The following is a 15,038-nucleotide window of genomic DNA, read 5'->3' as shown; positions in this document are numbered from 1 at the left end:
AGGAAGAAAATAGGATAGAGGGAAATACACGGTTATTCACCATAACTATGAATATGAATAGGATGAATTCTTCCACAAAATGAGAAGTGAATAGCAGCGGGGAGCAAATCCCAGAATTCTACAATATGTTGCTTACAAGAAACATGCTTGAAGCCAAGAGATACACACAGAGTAAAGGTAAGGGGCTAGAGCAGAGTCTACTTTTCTTCAGCTGAAGTAAAAAGAAAAACAAAAAACAGGGCTATCAATCCTGATCTCAGACAAAACAAAAGCAAAAATGGACTTAATTAAAAGAGATAAGGAAGGAAACTACATCTTGCTAAAAGGTACCATAGACAATGAAGTAATATCAATACTAAACATATATCCAACAAGTAGTATAGTATCCAAATTCTTAAAGAAGGTAAGTGAGTTACAGGTTCATGACCAAACAAGAGATAGAGAGCATTACAAAAATGTAAAATAGTTATTGTATTAAAATAAAGATTGTATAAATCTTATAAATAAATTAGATTGTATTAAATTTAAAATGCTTTTGCACAAACAAAACCAATGCAACCAAGATTAGAAGGAAAGTAAAAAGCTGAGAAGCAGTCTTTACAGCAAATGTCTCTAATAAAAGCCTCACTTCTCAAATATATAGAGAACTGAATCAAATTTATAAGAATACAAGCCATTCCCCAATTGACAAATGGTCAAAGGATACAAATAGGCAGTTTTGTATAAAGAAATCAAAGCTTTCTATAGCCATATGAAGAAGTGCTCTAAATCACTTTTGATTAGAGAAATGCAAATTAAAACAACTCTGAGGTACCACCTCACACCTATTAGATTGGCTAATATGACAAAAAAAAAAGAAAAATGATAAATGTTGGAAAGGATGTGGGACAATTGGGACATTAATGCACTATTGCTGCAGTTGTGAACTGAAACAACTGTTCTGGAGAAAAATTTGGAACTATGCCCAAAGGGCAACCAAACTATGTACACCTTTTGATTCACTAATATCCCTTCTAGGTATGTACCACAAAGAGATCATAAAAATGGGGAAGGACCTACATGTACAAAAAAAATTTTTTCTAATTAATTTATTTGTTTTCAGTTTTCAATAATCACTTCTGTAAGTTTTAAATTTTCTACCTCTCTCTACTTCCTTCCTCCCCAAGACAGCATAAAATCTTTCATGGGTTATACACATACATTCTTATTAAACATATTTTCACATTAGTTATGTTACATAGAAGAATTAAAACAAATGAGAAAAAAAACATAACAAAAAAGAAAATAGTCTGCTTTATTCTACTTTCTGGCTCTATAGTTCTTTCTCTGAATGTGGATGGCATTTTGCATCATGAGTCCTTTGGAAATGCTTTAGCTCTTTGCATTTCTGTGAAGGGTTAAGTTTATCAGACACAGTCCCTGAACACTATGGCTCTTACTGTGTATAATGTTCTCCTGGTTCTGCTCATTTCACTCATCATCAGTTCATATAAATCTTTCCAGGTTTTTCTGAAATCCTCCTATTTGGCATTTCTTATAGCACAATAGTATTCCATTACATTCATATACCATCATGTGTTCAGCCATTCCCCAATTGATGGGCACCACAAAAAGAGTTGCTATAAATGTTTTTGTATACATGGGTCCTTTCCCCATTTTTGTGATCTCTTTGGGATACAGACCTAGAAGTGGTATTGCTGGGTCAAAGGGTATGCATATTTTTATAGCCCTTTGGGCATAGTTCCAAATTGTTCTCCAGAATGGTTGGATCAGTTCACAGCTCCGCTAACAATGAATTAGTGTTCCAACTCTCCCACATCTTCTCCAACATTTATCATCTTCCTGTTTTGTCATGTTAGCCAGTCTGATAGGTGTGATATGGTACCTCAGAGTTATTTTGATTTGCATCTATCTAATCAATAGTGAGTTAGAGCATTTTTTTATATGACTATAGATAGCTTTAATTTCTTTTTCTGGAAACTTCTTGTTCATATCCTTTGATTATTTATCAATTGGGGAATGATGTGTATTCTTGTAAATTTGGCTAATTTCTCTATATATTTTAGAAATGAGGTCTTTGTCACAGACACTAGTTGTAAAAATTCTTTCCCTCCTAATCTTGGTTGCATTGGCTTTGTTTGTGCAAAAACTTTTCCATTTAATGCAAATTATTCATTTTGTATTTCATAATGCTCTATCTCTTCTTTGGTCATAAATTCTTCCATTCTCTATAAATTTGACAAATAAACTATTTCTTGCTCCCCTAATTTGTTTATAGTATCAGCCTTTACACTAGATTGTGTACCCATTTGGACTTTATTCTAGTATACATTGTTAGGCATTGGTCTATGGCCAGTTTCTGCCACAATATTTTCCAGTTTTCCCAGTAGTTTTGTCAAACAGTGAGTTCTTATCCCAGAAACTGGGGTCCCTGGGTTTGTAAAAGAGTAGACTGTTATAATTGTTGACTACTGTGTCTTGTGTGCCCAACCTCTTCCATTGATCTACCCCTCCAGTTCATAGTCAGTACCAAATTATTTTGATGATTACTGTTTTACAACACAAGTTAAAATTTAGTATGGCTAGGTCACTTTTCGTAGCATTTCTTTTCATTAATTCCCTTGATATTCTGGACCTTTTGTTCTTCCAGATGAATTTTGATAATATTTTTTCTAGTTCTACAAAACAATTATTTGGTAGTTTGATTAGTATGGCACTGAATAAGTAAATTAATTTAGGTAGAATTGTTATTTTTATTATATTAACTCAACCCACCTATGAACAACTGATGTTTTTCCAATTATTTAGATCTGACTTTATTTATGCCAAAAGTGTTTCATAATTGTGTTCATATAATCCCTGAGTTTGTTTTGGGATGGTAGACTCCCAAATATTTTACATATATATTTTAAAGTAATTTTAAATGGAATTTCTATTTCTATCTCTTGCTATTGGGTTTTGTTAATAATATATGGAAATGCAGATGATTTATGTGGGTTGGGTTTATTTTGTATCCTGCAACTTTGCCAAAGTTATTTAATATTTCAAGTAGTTTTTTTACTTGATTCTCTAGGATTCTTTAAGTATATCATCATATTGTCTACAAAGAGTGATAACTAAGTTTCTTCTTTGTCTATTCTAATTCTTTGAATTTTTTTCTTCTCTTATCCCTTAAGGTAACATTTCTAGTACCATATTGAATAACAGTGGTGATAATGGACATCCTTGTTTCATCTTGTTGGAAATGCATCTAGCTTACCCCATTACATGTAATGCTTGATGATGGTTTTAGGTAGATACTAATTATTTTGAGGAAGGCTCCGTTTATTCCTATGCTCTCCAATGTTTTCAATAGCAATGGGTGTTGTATTTTGTCAAAAGCTTTTTCTGCTTCTATTGAGATAATCATATGGTTTGTTTGTTTTGTTGTTGATATGATCAATTATGCTGATAGTTTTCCTAATATTGAACCAGCCCTGCATTCCTGGTATACATCCTACCTGATCAAAGTGTATTATTCTCTTGATAAGTTGCTGTAATCTTTTTGCTAATATCATTTTAAATTTTGGCATCTATATTCATTAGGGAAATTTGTCTATGATTTTCTTTCTCTGTTTTGGCTCTTCCCAGTTTAGGTCTCAGCACCATATTTGTATCATATGCAAAAATATTTATAGTAGCCCTTTTTGTGGTAGTAAAATGTTGGAAATTGAGGAGATGCTCATCAATTGGGGAATGACTGAACAAGCTGTGGTATATGAATGTAATGAAATACTATTGTGCAATAAGAAATGGTGAGTAGGTAGACTTCAGAAAAACCTGGAAAGATTTCTATGAACTGATGCAAAATGAAATGAGCAGAACCAGGAAAACATTGGGTTTTGTTAATAATATATGGAAATGCAGATGATTTATGTATCAGCAACATTGTGTGATGATCAACTATGAAGGACTCAGCTCTTCTTAGCAGCACAATGATCCAAGATAAGTACAAAAGACTCAAGAAGGAACATGCTATCTACCTCCAGAAAAAAATAACTGACAGACTCTGAATGCAGATCAAAGCAAAATTTTTTTTATTTACTGTATCTGGCATACACAAGAAGGCCTACTGTACAAGTTCTTAGATCTACTTTTCTAAAAGGAAAGCAACTTTTGAAGGGTCAACAATCTACTTTAATCAAGAACATATCTCATTCACTTAGTTCAAGGGGAAAAGTCAGCACCCTGAACTTCAGAGAAAATACAAACAGAAATTACAAACAGAAAAGACGAACAGATAGGGCATCCAACTGTCTGACCAAAAACAATATCATTACCAGAGGGAGAAGCACCAATATCTGCGTGTTCAAAGCCAGGGGGTTCCTTAGTGGCTGCCCAGAGTCTCATCTAGTACAGGAACATTCTTCCAAAAAATAAGCCCCCAAACAAAACCTCACCTCAGAGTATGTGTACTCTTTTCAGGGCTGGAGGGCTCAACCCTTGTGACCCAGTGCCTCATTAGAAAGTAACAAAAAAATTAACGAATTAGTGTTTGAGGTCTATTAATGGGTGGGGAAGATCTTTACCTCTTCCCCTCCCCCCATTAACCTTACATTCATATTGCACTTAATTCTTTTCGTGTGTGTTTTTTTTTCCTCTTTTGATTTGTTTCTTTTTTCACCACTGCGATTAATATGGAAATATGTTTTACATGATAGCACATGTATGACCTATAGAAAATTGCCTACCATTTTAGAAAGACAGGGGGAAAGAAAGAGAGGGAGAAAAATTTGGAACTAAAAATCTTGTAAAAATGAATGCTATAAATTGCCTTGACATGTAATTGGGAAAAAAATATAATACTATTTAAAAAAAGAAAGTCACTTTACTAAGTCTAAAAAAAAATCCCAGAGAGGAAATAACAAGTGGAAGCATAGATCTGCAGAAAGTGAAGCTGTAGGAATCCATCTAGAGCCAAGAGAATGAAAAAAGGACCACACCAAAGAAATGGTCCAGGAGGTATATTGGGTCAGTAGGTATCCTGTGGAAACCTCTTCTTGTGATCTTTCCCCTCTATAAGTAGGGGGAAGAGAGGATTATAGCATTGTTATTATTGTTTTTCTTTGTTTAAATGTTTGCTTTGTCTTTATAAGCAGTAGTAGTCAATTCCAATCTCTAATGAGCTGTACATTGAGAATACTGGTTGGGGGCTCAGAACTAACAAAAAAATAAAGAGCATTACAAATCCTTTGACACTACTACTCAGAGTCAAGGAACATTTATACTGGATATCCATCTGGGCAATTAGTTGTATTTGTCCTTCATTGCCAAAGAAGACCATGCCAATAATGACATGACTTGCACTTGATTTTGTTTTGAGTAACGGAGGGCTGTGCTAGTCAACAGCCTCACTTTTCCTCCAGAGCCATCTGAATCCAGTGACTAGATATTCCTCAGGATGACTAGAGATGACCCAGGATGCACTGGGAGACCTTGGGTCCTTTAGGCCAAAGTCTATGCAGGTACTCACTTAGGGTGAGGCAATGCTCATTCATTGAATAGGCCTCTTTAAGAAGAAGCCAGGGTATAGCCCCTTTAATGAGGCCAAGAAAAAGAAAGACATCAGGCTGGGAGGGAAACAGTAACAGTTACTACTGATAATCACTCTAAAGTTAGGAGGGTCCAGAAGAGCCCTTAGGCAGCGGCCCATTGGCATCCCAGCTTCAGAGTGCAGTAGGTTTAAGGTTTTGGAAAAGGACAGAACAGGACAGGGGGAGGAGAAGGGAAGGGAAGGGAAGGGAAGGGAAGGGAAGGGAAGGGAAGGGAAGGGAAAGGAAGGGAAGGGAAGGGAAGGGAGGGGAGGGGAGGGGAGGGGAGGGGAGGGGAAGGGAAGGGAATGGAAGGGAAGGGAAGGGAACGGAAGGGAAGGGAAGGGGCCGGTAGCACTCAAATCAACTGGGCATCTTTTGGCCATCCAAATTTACCTTCCTTTGGAAAGGAGAAGGAAAGGGAGGGGGAGGCAGACAGGAGAGGAGGAGGTGAGTTACCCAACTAGGTGGGCCCCCATTCAGCCAGCTGCATTCACTCACAGAGTTGTGTTCATCCTTCATTGCTGAAAAAGACCATGCCATCAGAGAAATCATGACTTGCACTTGACTTTGTTTTGAATTGGTCCATTAGTTAATAGTAGGATGAAACACAAATAGTAATGACTGAATAATCTTGATTGCCACCACTACCCCTTTTTTATTACTACTACAACTATCTTCTGCCTTTATTTCTGGGCTTCCAACTTTGAATAGGAATTTCACATTTAGTTATACCATTGGTTAAATTAATTGAACAGATGGCCAAAATGAAAGATATGATTCTTTCTGTTCTTCTGTTCACTTGTTCTCTTTTTTCTTTTCTCTGGGTCATCACTGTAGAAGTAGAAGATTCCATAGGATGGCAGATGATTTTTGTACTCTTTGTTTTATGTATTGTCATGAGCAAATAATTAAGTAATTAGTGGAAACCGACTTGTGATAAGATTCCATGAGTATCCAGGTTGGTCTTTGGATGATAGACAAGTCTCTGCTAGGGGTGTACTTACAGACTTTCCCAGTTTGAGAAAGCTTGCCAGAGCTTGCTCTCTTACCCAGATACCTGGGGTCATCTTCATGCTATCAGATTTTTCCACAAAATGTTCTGTGCTGAATTTACCCATCTCCAAATGTGCTTTCCCAACACTGTGCCTTTGTTCCTGCCTGGAATGCCATTCTCCTTTTCTTGATCAATACAATTTCACACAATCCTTGCAGATTCTTCCTCCTCTGTGATCCATCCAAAATCCTATTTCACTTACTGTCTATGTTAAAGGCCTGTGACTTGGGAAGAGGTGCCCTCTCCCACAAAAGCACCCCAGTTCTAGACTCATGTGAGCTGTGTTCAATCCTGGGTGAAACCTTATCTCCAGAAGAGGCGAAAAAGATTTTTCTCACATTTTTTGACTCATTATGCCTCTATCCTAGCACTGAACTTTTGGGAAAATATCTAAAAGCCAGGAGAATAGTCACCACACCTCTTTTTAGCTCATACCACCTTGAAAAAATTGAAAACTTACAGGTCCCAAGAATTAGCTTTGAAAACAGCAGCACAAAAACCTGAAGCTTAAGGCAATGCCCCCTCCATCCCATGAGCAGATCACAATGTTAACATAAAATTAAAAGTCCTGAAATAAGCTAGAAAAATAAGTAAAAAACAAAAAAGAACCTGGTCATAGAAAGATACTATGGTTACAGTCAAGATCAAAACACAAAGACAAAGACAGCATTGTCAAAATGGCTACATGTGAACTCCCAAAGAAAAATATGAATTGGTATCAGTCCCCCCCCAAAAAAAAACTTCTGAAAGAGCTCAAAAAGGATTTTAAAAATCAATTTTAAAAGGTAGAAGAAGAATTGGGATATTGAAAATGATGCAAGAGATCATGAAAAAAGAGTCAGCAATTTAGTAAAGGAAGCACAAAAAAATGGAAAAAGAAGTACAGAAATTCATTAAAGAAAACCCCTTCTTCAAAAGTAGAATTGACCAGATGGAAAAGGGACTACCAAAATTCACTGAAGAAAATAATTCCTTAAAAAATAGAATTGGGCAAGTGGAATTTAATGACTCCATGAGACAGCAAAAAATAAACAAAATCAAAAGAATGAAAAATAGAAGAAAATATGAAATATCTAATTGGAAAAACAACTGACATGAAAACCAGATGCAAGAGAGATCATTTAAGAATTAAGTTGGAATGGTTCCATCAGGCTGTGTCTGGTCAAGACCAGGATGCTGGCTTCCCCTGGGGGTGGCTAAGCAGGTACACCATCCTCCTTGAGTAATTCAGGGGGTCTGGGAGACAGGTTCAGGTCATTGGGGAGTGGAGGCCTGGGCAGCATGATGATGGAGACCTTTGTGAAAGACTTTAAGCCAGGACTTAACAATCTGAATCTTACCTTCATTGTGCTAGAGACAGGCTGAGTGACCAAGACAAAAGATGGACAGGCGGTGAGGACCTTCAAAGTGGCAGATAAAACAGGTAGCATCAGTATACCTCTTTGGGATGATGTCAGCAACCTGATCCAACCTGGGGACATTATTCAGCTCATCAAGGGGTATGCTTCAGTATTTAAAGGCTGTCTGAAGCTCTACACTGGCCATGGAGGTGATCTGCAGAAGACTGGAGAATTCTGTATGGTTAATTCTGAGATCCCCAACTTCAGTGAGCCAAAGCCTGAGCACAGTGCCCAGCAGCTCCTCAGCAAAACAGTACAGAGCAACAGTCCTTCTGCCACTTTCCAGCCCCCTTCTGGCCCTCCTGCTGTCTCTCCAGCCTCCACAGTCAAAATTGGAATGGCCTAACCACCCTCCCTGGCCCAGGCAGCGGCCCCCCATGTACCCCACACTCCCCCTCACCCTATCCGCACCCAAATTAATCAAAGTCAGTCTAGCCACACACCTGCTGGCCCTCCAGGTCCCTCCTCCAACCCTGTCAGCCATGGCAAAGAGACCCAGAGAAGCAGCAAGAGATAGTGAGATACCCTTTCTCCTCACTGAAGCCAACCCTCTTCTCTCTCTCCACTAGGAACAAACACTGCCCATTGGGAGCTAGCTATGTGTGTATGGTATGGGAGGGGGTATTTTTTAGCCTCAAACTTTCTGAGTTGACCTGTAAGGGGGCAGTCATCTCTCCCCCTTACTCCTTAAACCAAACCCCACCTCACCCCACTCAAGTGAGAGTACTGTGTCTCTTGCCCCTTTATTCTGGGCACTCCAAACTTCCTCTGTCTTTTTTAGAAACCAAATTTAGGGTAAGTATGTTAAATGTGTGTGATATAGGGAACTTGCCTAATAAATACTTACATACACTCCCCAAAAATAATTAAGTTAGAATTATTGGACTATCTGAAAGCCATGATGAAAAAAAAGCCTAACTATCACATTTCAAAAAATTATCCAGGAAAACTGCCCTAATATCCTAAAACCAGAATGTAAAATATAAATGGAACAAATCCAACAATCACCTCCTGAAAGGGAGGTGAAAACTTCCAGGATTACTACAGCCAAATTCCAGTGCTCCAGGATCAAGAAAAAATACTTCAAGCATCCAGAAAAAAAGAATTTTAATATCATGGAACCACAATGAGGTTACACAGGATTTAGCAGCTTCTACATTAAAGAATCAGAAGGCTTGGAATATGATATTCAGGAAGGCAAAAGAGTTAGGATTACAACCAAAAATCACCTAGACAGTGAATCTGGATACAATTCTTCAAAGTTTTCTTGAAAAATGGATATTTAGTGAAATAGAGGACTTTCAATATTCCTGATGAAAAGACCGGATCTGAATAGAAAATTTGATTTTCAAATTCAAAACTCAAGAGAAACATTAAAAAAGGTAAACAAGAAAGAAAAAATATAAGGGATTCAATAAGGTTAAACTTGTTACTTTATTGCATCAGAAGATGATACTTGTAACTCTTAAGAACTTTAGGGCTGTTGAAAAGAGTATACATAAGCAGAGGCTACAGGAGTGAGTTGACTATGATGGGAAGTTATAAAAAAAACAAAATTAAGGGATAAGAAAGGAGTGAACTGGGAAAAGGGGAAAGGAAGAGGTAGAATGGGGTAAATTATCTCAAATAAAAGAGTCGTGAAAGCACTATAACAGTGAAGGAAAAGATGGTGGAGGGGTAATAAGCAATGCTCATTGGAACTGGCTCAAAGAGGGGATATTATACACATTCAGTTGGGTATAACCATCTATCTTTTCCTACAGGTAAATAGCGGGGAAGGAGATTAAGAGAAGGGGAGACTGATAGAAGGGAGGAAAGATTGGTGGAGGTGTTAGAAACAAAACACTTGTGAGGAGAGACAGGGTGAAAGAAGAGAGAGAGAAGGATAAAGAGGAGAAAAATAGGATGAAGGAAAATAATTAATAATCATAACTGTGAATGTGAATGGCATGAATTTACCCATTTCCTTCTCCAACTTATTTTACAGATGAGGAAACTGAGGCAAATGGGTTAAATGACTTGCCTAGGATCACCCAGCAAGTGTCTGAGGCCAGATTTGCATTCATGTTTCCCTGACTCTGGGCATGGTGCTATATTCACTGTACCACCCTGCAAGGAGAGGAACTACACCTTGCTAAAAGGTACCATAGGAAGATCAACAATAAAATACTAAAAGGTACCAGGAAGGAATATCAATACTAAACATATATGGATCCAGATTTTTAAAGGGGAAGTTATATGAATTACAGGAGGAAACTACAGTTTTACTGTCTATTTCTTTCGGCAGTAAAACTGTAGTAGTGGGGGGCCTCAACTTTCCCCTCTCAGAACTGGATAAATATATCCCAATAATAAATCTAATAAAAAACAAACAAATAAACAAGAAAGTTTAGGAGGTGAATAGAATTTTAGAAAAGTTAGATAGATAGACCTCTGGAGAAAACTGAATGGGAATAATAACAACAGTAGTTGTAGCAATAGCAGCAGCAGCAGTAGTAGCAGCATTGGTACATGATTGAGACATAAAGGGGGATATTACTGGTAAATTAGGGGTGCATGGAATAGTTTACCTGCCAAACCTGTAGATAAGGGAAAATTTATGACTAAACAAGAGAGAGAGCATTACAGATGTAAAATGGATGGTTTTGATTATATTAAGTATAAAAGTTTTTGTACAAATTCAGAACAGTTCCCAAAGAGTTATAAAATTGTGTATACCCTTTGATCCAGAAATACCTCTACTAGGCCTGTATCCCAAAGAGATCATGAAAAAAGGGAAAGGATCCACATGTACAAAAATATTTGTATCAGCTCTTTTTGTAGTGGCAAAAAATTGGAAATTGAGGGGATACCCATCAATTGGGGAATGGCTGAATAAGTTGTATATGTGAATGTATATTATTGTGCTATAAGAAATGATGAGCAGGCAGATTTCAGAAACACCTGGAAAGACTTATATGAACTGATACTGAGTAAAGTGAGCAGAACCAGGAGAACATTGTAACAATATTGTGCAATTATCAACTTTGATAGACTTGGCTCTTCTCAGCAATACAATAATCCAAGACAATTTCAAATGACTCATGATGGAAAATGCTATCCACATCCAGAGAAAGAACTATGGAGTCTGAATGCAGATCAAAATATGCTATTTTTAGCTTTTTTTTCTTTCTCTTGGTTTTTCTCTTTTGTTCTGATTCTTCTTTCACAACATGACTAATGTGGATATATGTTTAATATGATTGTACATGTATAATCTAGATCAGATTGCTTACTATCTTGGGGAGGGGAACAGGGAGGGAAGGGGGAAAGAAAAAAGTTTAGAACTCAACATCTTATAAAAGTGAATGGTGAAAACTTTCTTTACATGTAGTAGGAAAAAATAAATTGCTAAAAAAAAGTTTTGGGGGAGGGGCGGAGCCAAGATGGTGGTGTAGAAACACACAAATACACTAGCTCCGAACCCACAGCCCAAGAAATGTCTGTAGAAAAGAGCTGCCAATAAATTTGGGAGCAGGAGAAGCCACATAACAGCGGAGCGGACAAGATTTCTGTTCCAGAGAGCCTGAAAACCTCTCGCAAAAGGTTCTTCGCGCTGCGGACTGGGAGCTGAGCACAGCCCTGCTGCGGCTGCCTGGTGCCGAGAGGAGCAGATCCAAGCAGGGAGCAGATCTGAGCAGGCTTCAGGGACAGAATCTCCAGCAGCCGCGCAGGTCCCTCCACCCACAGGTGACAAGGGTCAGTGAGAGGCTCTCTTCGGCGGGTCGAGAGGGGAGTGGGGAGCCCCCATGACTCAGGCCCCATCGGGAGGTACCAGCAGAGGTGGGAGCAGACCCAGGCTCCCCAAACAGGCAGGAGCCCAGATCCATTGTTGAAGGTCTCTGCAAAAACCCCCTGAGGGAACTGAGCCCGTGAGGCAGCCCTGCCCCGACCCAGGCAGCTGAACTTGATCTCACACTGAATAGCAGCCTTGCCCCCGCCCAAAGCCCTAAGGCTGAGAAGCAGCATTTGAGTCTCAGACCCCAAGCGCTGGCTGGGAGGATCTGGAGGCGAGGTGGGTGTGAGGAGAATATTCAGAGGTCAAGTCACTGGCTGGGAAAATGCCCAGAAAAGGGAAAAAAACCAAGACTATAGAGGGTTACTTTCTTGGTGAGCAGGTTTCTCCTCCCCTCCTTTCTGATGAGGAAGAGCAGTGCTCACCATCAGGGAAAGACACGGAAGTCAGGACTTCTGTATCCCAGCCCACTCAATGGGATCAGACCTGGGAAAAGCTCAAAAGGAGCTCAGAAAATTTTGAAAATTATGTTAGAGAGGTGGAGGAAAAACTGGAAAGAGCAATAAAAGACTTGCAAGCAAAGTATGAACAGCAGATCAGCACCCTGCTAAAGGAGACCCAAAAAAATGCTGAAGAAAATAGCACCCTGAAAAATAGGCTAACTCAATTGGCAAAGGAGGTTCAAGAAGCCAATGAGGAGAAGAATGCTTTCAAAAGCTGAATTAACAAAATGGAAAAGGAGATTCAAAAGCTCACTGAAGAAAATAGTTCTTTCAAAATTAGAATGGAACAGATGGAGGCTAATGACTTTATGAGAAACCAAGAAATCACAAAACAAAACCAAAAGAATGAAAAAATGGAAGATAATATGAAATATCTCATTGGAAAAACAACAGACCTGGAAAATAGATCCAGGAGAGACAATTTAAAAATTATGGGCCTACCTGAAAGCCATGATCAAAAAAAGAGCCTAGACATCATCTTTCATGAAATTATCAAGGAAAACTGCCCTGAGATTCTAGAACCAGAGGGCAAAATAAATATTGGAAGAATCCACTGATCACCACCTGAAAAAGATCCAAAAAGAGAAACTCCTAGGAATATTGTGGCCAAATTCCAGAGTTCCCAGGTCAAGGAGAAAATACTGCAAGCAGCTAGAAAGAAACAATTCAAGTATTGTGGAAATACAATCAGGATAACACAAGATCTAGCAGCTTCTACGCTAAGGGATCGAAGGGCATGGAATAGGATATTCCAGAAGTCAAAGGAACTAGGACTAAAACCAAGAATCACCTACCCAGCAAAACTGAGTATAATACTTCAGGGGAAAATTTGGTCTTTCAATGAAATAGAGGACTTTCAAGCATTCTTGATGAAAAGACCAGAGCTGAAAAGAAAATTTGACTTTCAAACACAAGAATGAAGAGAAGCATGAAAAGGTAAACAGCAAAGAGAAGTCATAAGGGACTTATAAAAGTTGAACTGTTTACATCCCCACATGGAGAGACAATATTAGTAACTCTTGAAACTATTCAGTATCTGGGTACTGGGTGGGATTACACACACACACATGCACACGCACACGCACATAGAGACAGAGTGCGCAGAGTGAATTGAATAGGATGGGATCATAGCTTAAAAAAAAATGAAATCAAGCAGTGAGAGAGAAATATATGGGAGGAGAAAAGGAGAAATGGAATGGGGCAAATTATCTCTCATAAAAGAGGCAAGCAAAAGACTTTTTTAATTTGGGGAAAAAGAGGGGAGGTGAGAGAAAAACATGAAGTTTACTCTCATCACATTCCACTAAAGGAAGGAATAAAATGCACACTCACTTTGGTATGAAAACCTATCTTACAATACAGGAAAGTGGGGGATAAGGGGATAAACAGGGTGGGGGGGACGATGGAAGGGAGGGCATGGGGAGGAGGGTGCAATTAGAAGTTGACACTCACGGGGAGGGACAGGATCAAAAGAGAGAATGGAAGTAATTGGAGGCAGGATAGGATGGAGGGAAATATAGTTAGTCTTATACAACACGACTATTTTGGAAGTCATTTGCAAAACTACACAGATTTGGCCTATATTGAATTGCTTACCTTCCAAAGGGAGCAGGTGGGGAGGGAGGGAGGAAAAGAAGGTGGAACTCAAAGTTTTAGGAATAACTGTCAAGTACTGTTCTTGCTGCTAGGAAATAAGAAATACAGGTAAAGGGGTATAGAAAGTTATTTGGCCCAACAGGACAGAGGAGAGGATGGAGACAAGAGCAGAGAGGAATGATGGAGGAAAGAGCGGAGTGGTGATGGAGGCAATTGGAATACTCGGTGTTTTGGGGTGGGGGGAGGGAACAAGGAGGGAGAAAATTTGGAGCCCAAAAATTCTGTGAAAATGAATGTTAAAAGTTAAATAAATTAATTAATTAAAATTAAAAAAAAGTTTTTGCATAAACAAAACCAATATAGTCAAGATTAGAAGGAAAACAGAAAGGTAGAGGAGGGGGAAAATTTTACATCAAGTATCTTTGATAAAGGCTTCATTTATCAAATATATAGAGAACTGAGACAAGTTTATAAGAACACAAGTCATTCCCCAATTGATAAATGGTCAAAGGATATGAACAGGCAATTTTCAGAGGAAGAAATTAAAGATATATATAATCATATGAAAAAATGCTCTAAATCACTTTTGATTAGAGAGATGCAAATCAAAACAACTCTGAGGTACCACATCATACCTATAAGACTGGCAAACATGACAGAACAGGAAAATGATAAATGTTGGAGAAAATGTGGGAGAGTTGGAACACTAATTCATTGTTGGTGGAGCTGTGAGCTCATCCAACCATTCTGGAGAGCAATTTGGAACTATGCCCAAAGGGCTATAAAAATATGCATACCCTTTGACCCAGCAATACTACTTCTAGGACTGTATCCCCAAAAGATCATAAAAATGAGAAAGGGTCCCACATATACAAAAATATTTATAGCAGCACTCTTTATAGTGGCCAAAAACTAAAAATTGAGGGGATGCCCATCAATTGGGGAACGACTGAATAAATAATGGTATATGAATGTAATGGAATACTATTGCACCATAAGAAATGATAAACAAGAAGACTTCAGAGAGCCTTGGAAAGACTTACATGATCTGATGCTGAGCCAAAGAGCAGAACCAGGAGAACTTTGTGCACAGCAACGACCACAGTGTGCAAGAGTTTTTTCTGATAGACTTGGATC

General features: G+C 38.4%; 1 pseudogene; it reads left to right on the top strand.

Annotated features, from left to right (window-relative positions):
- The first annotated feature begins 5,882 nt into the window (after positions 1-5,882).
- LOC140525014 (SOSS complex subunit B1-like) lies at positions 5,883-13,679 on the top strand (annotated as a pseudogene).
- Positions 13,680-15,038: the final 1,359 nt, after the last annotated feature.

Source organism: Notamacropus eugenii, chromosome 2 (genome assembly GCF_028372415.1).
Source record: "Notamacropus eugenii isolate mMacEug1 chromosome 2, mMacEug1.pri_v2, whole genome shotgun sequence".
Classification (NCBI taxonomy): Eukaryota; Metazoa; Chordata; class Mammalia; order Diprotodontia; family Macropodidae; genus Notamacropus; species Notamacropus eugenii.
Note: the sequence above shows the minus strand (reverse complement) of the source record. Positions and strands in the feature narration are given on the sequence as shown.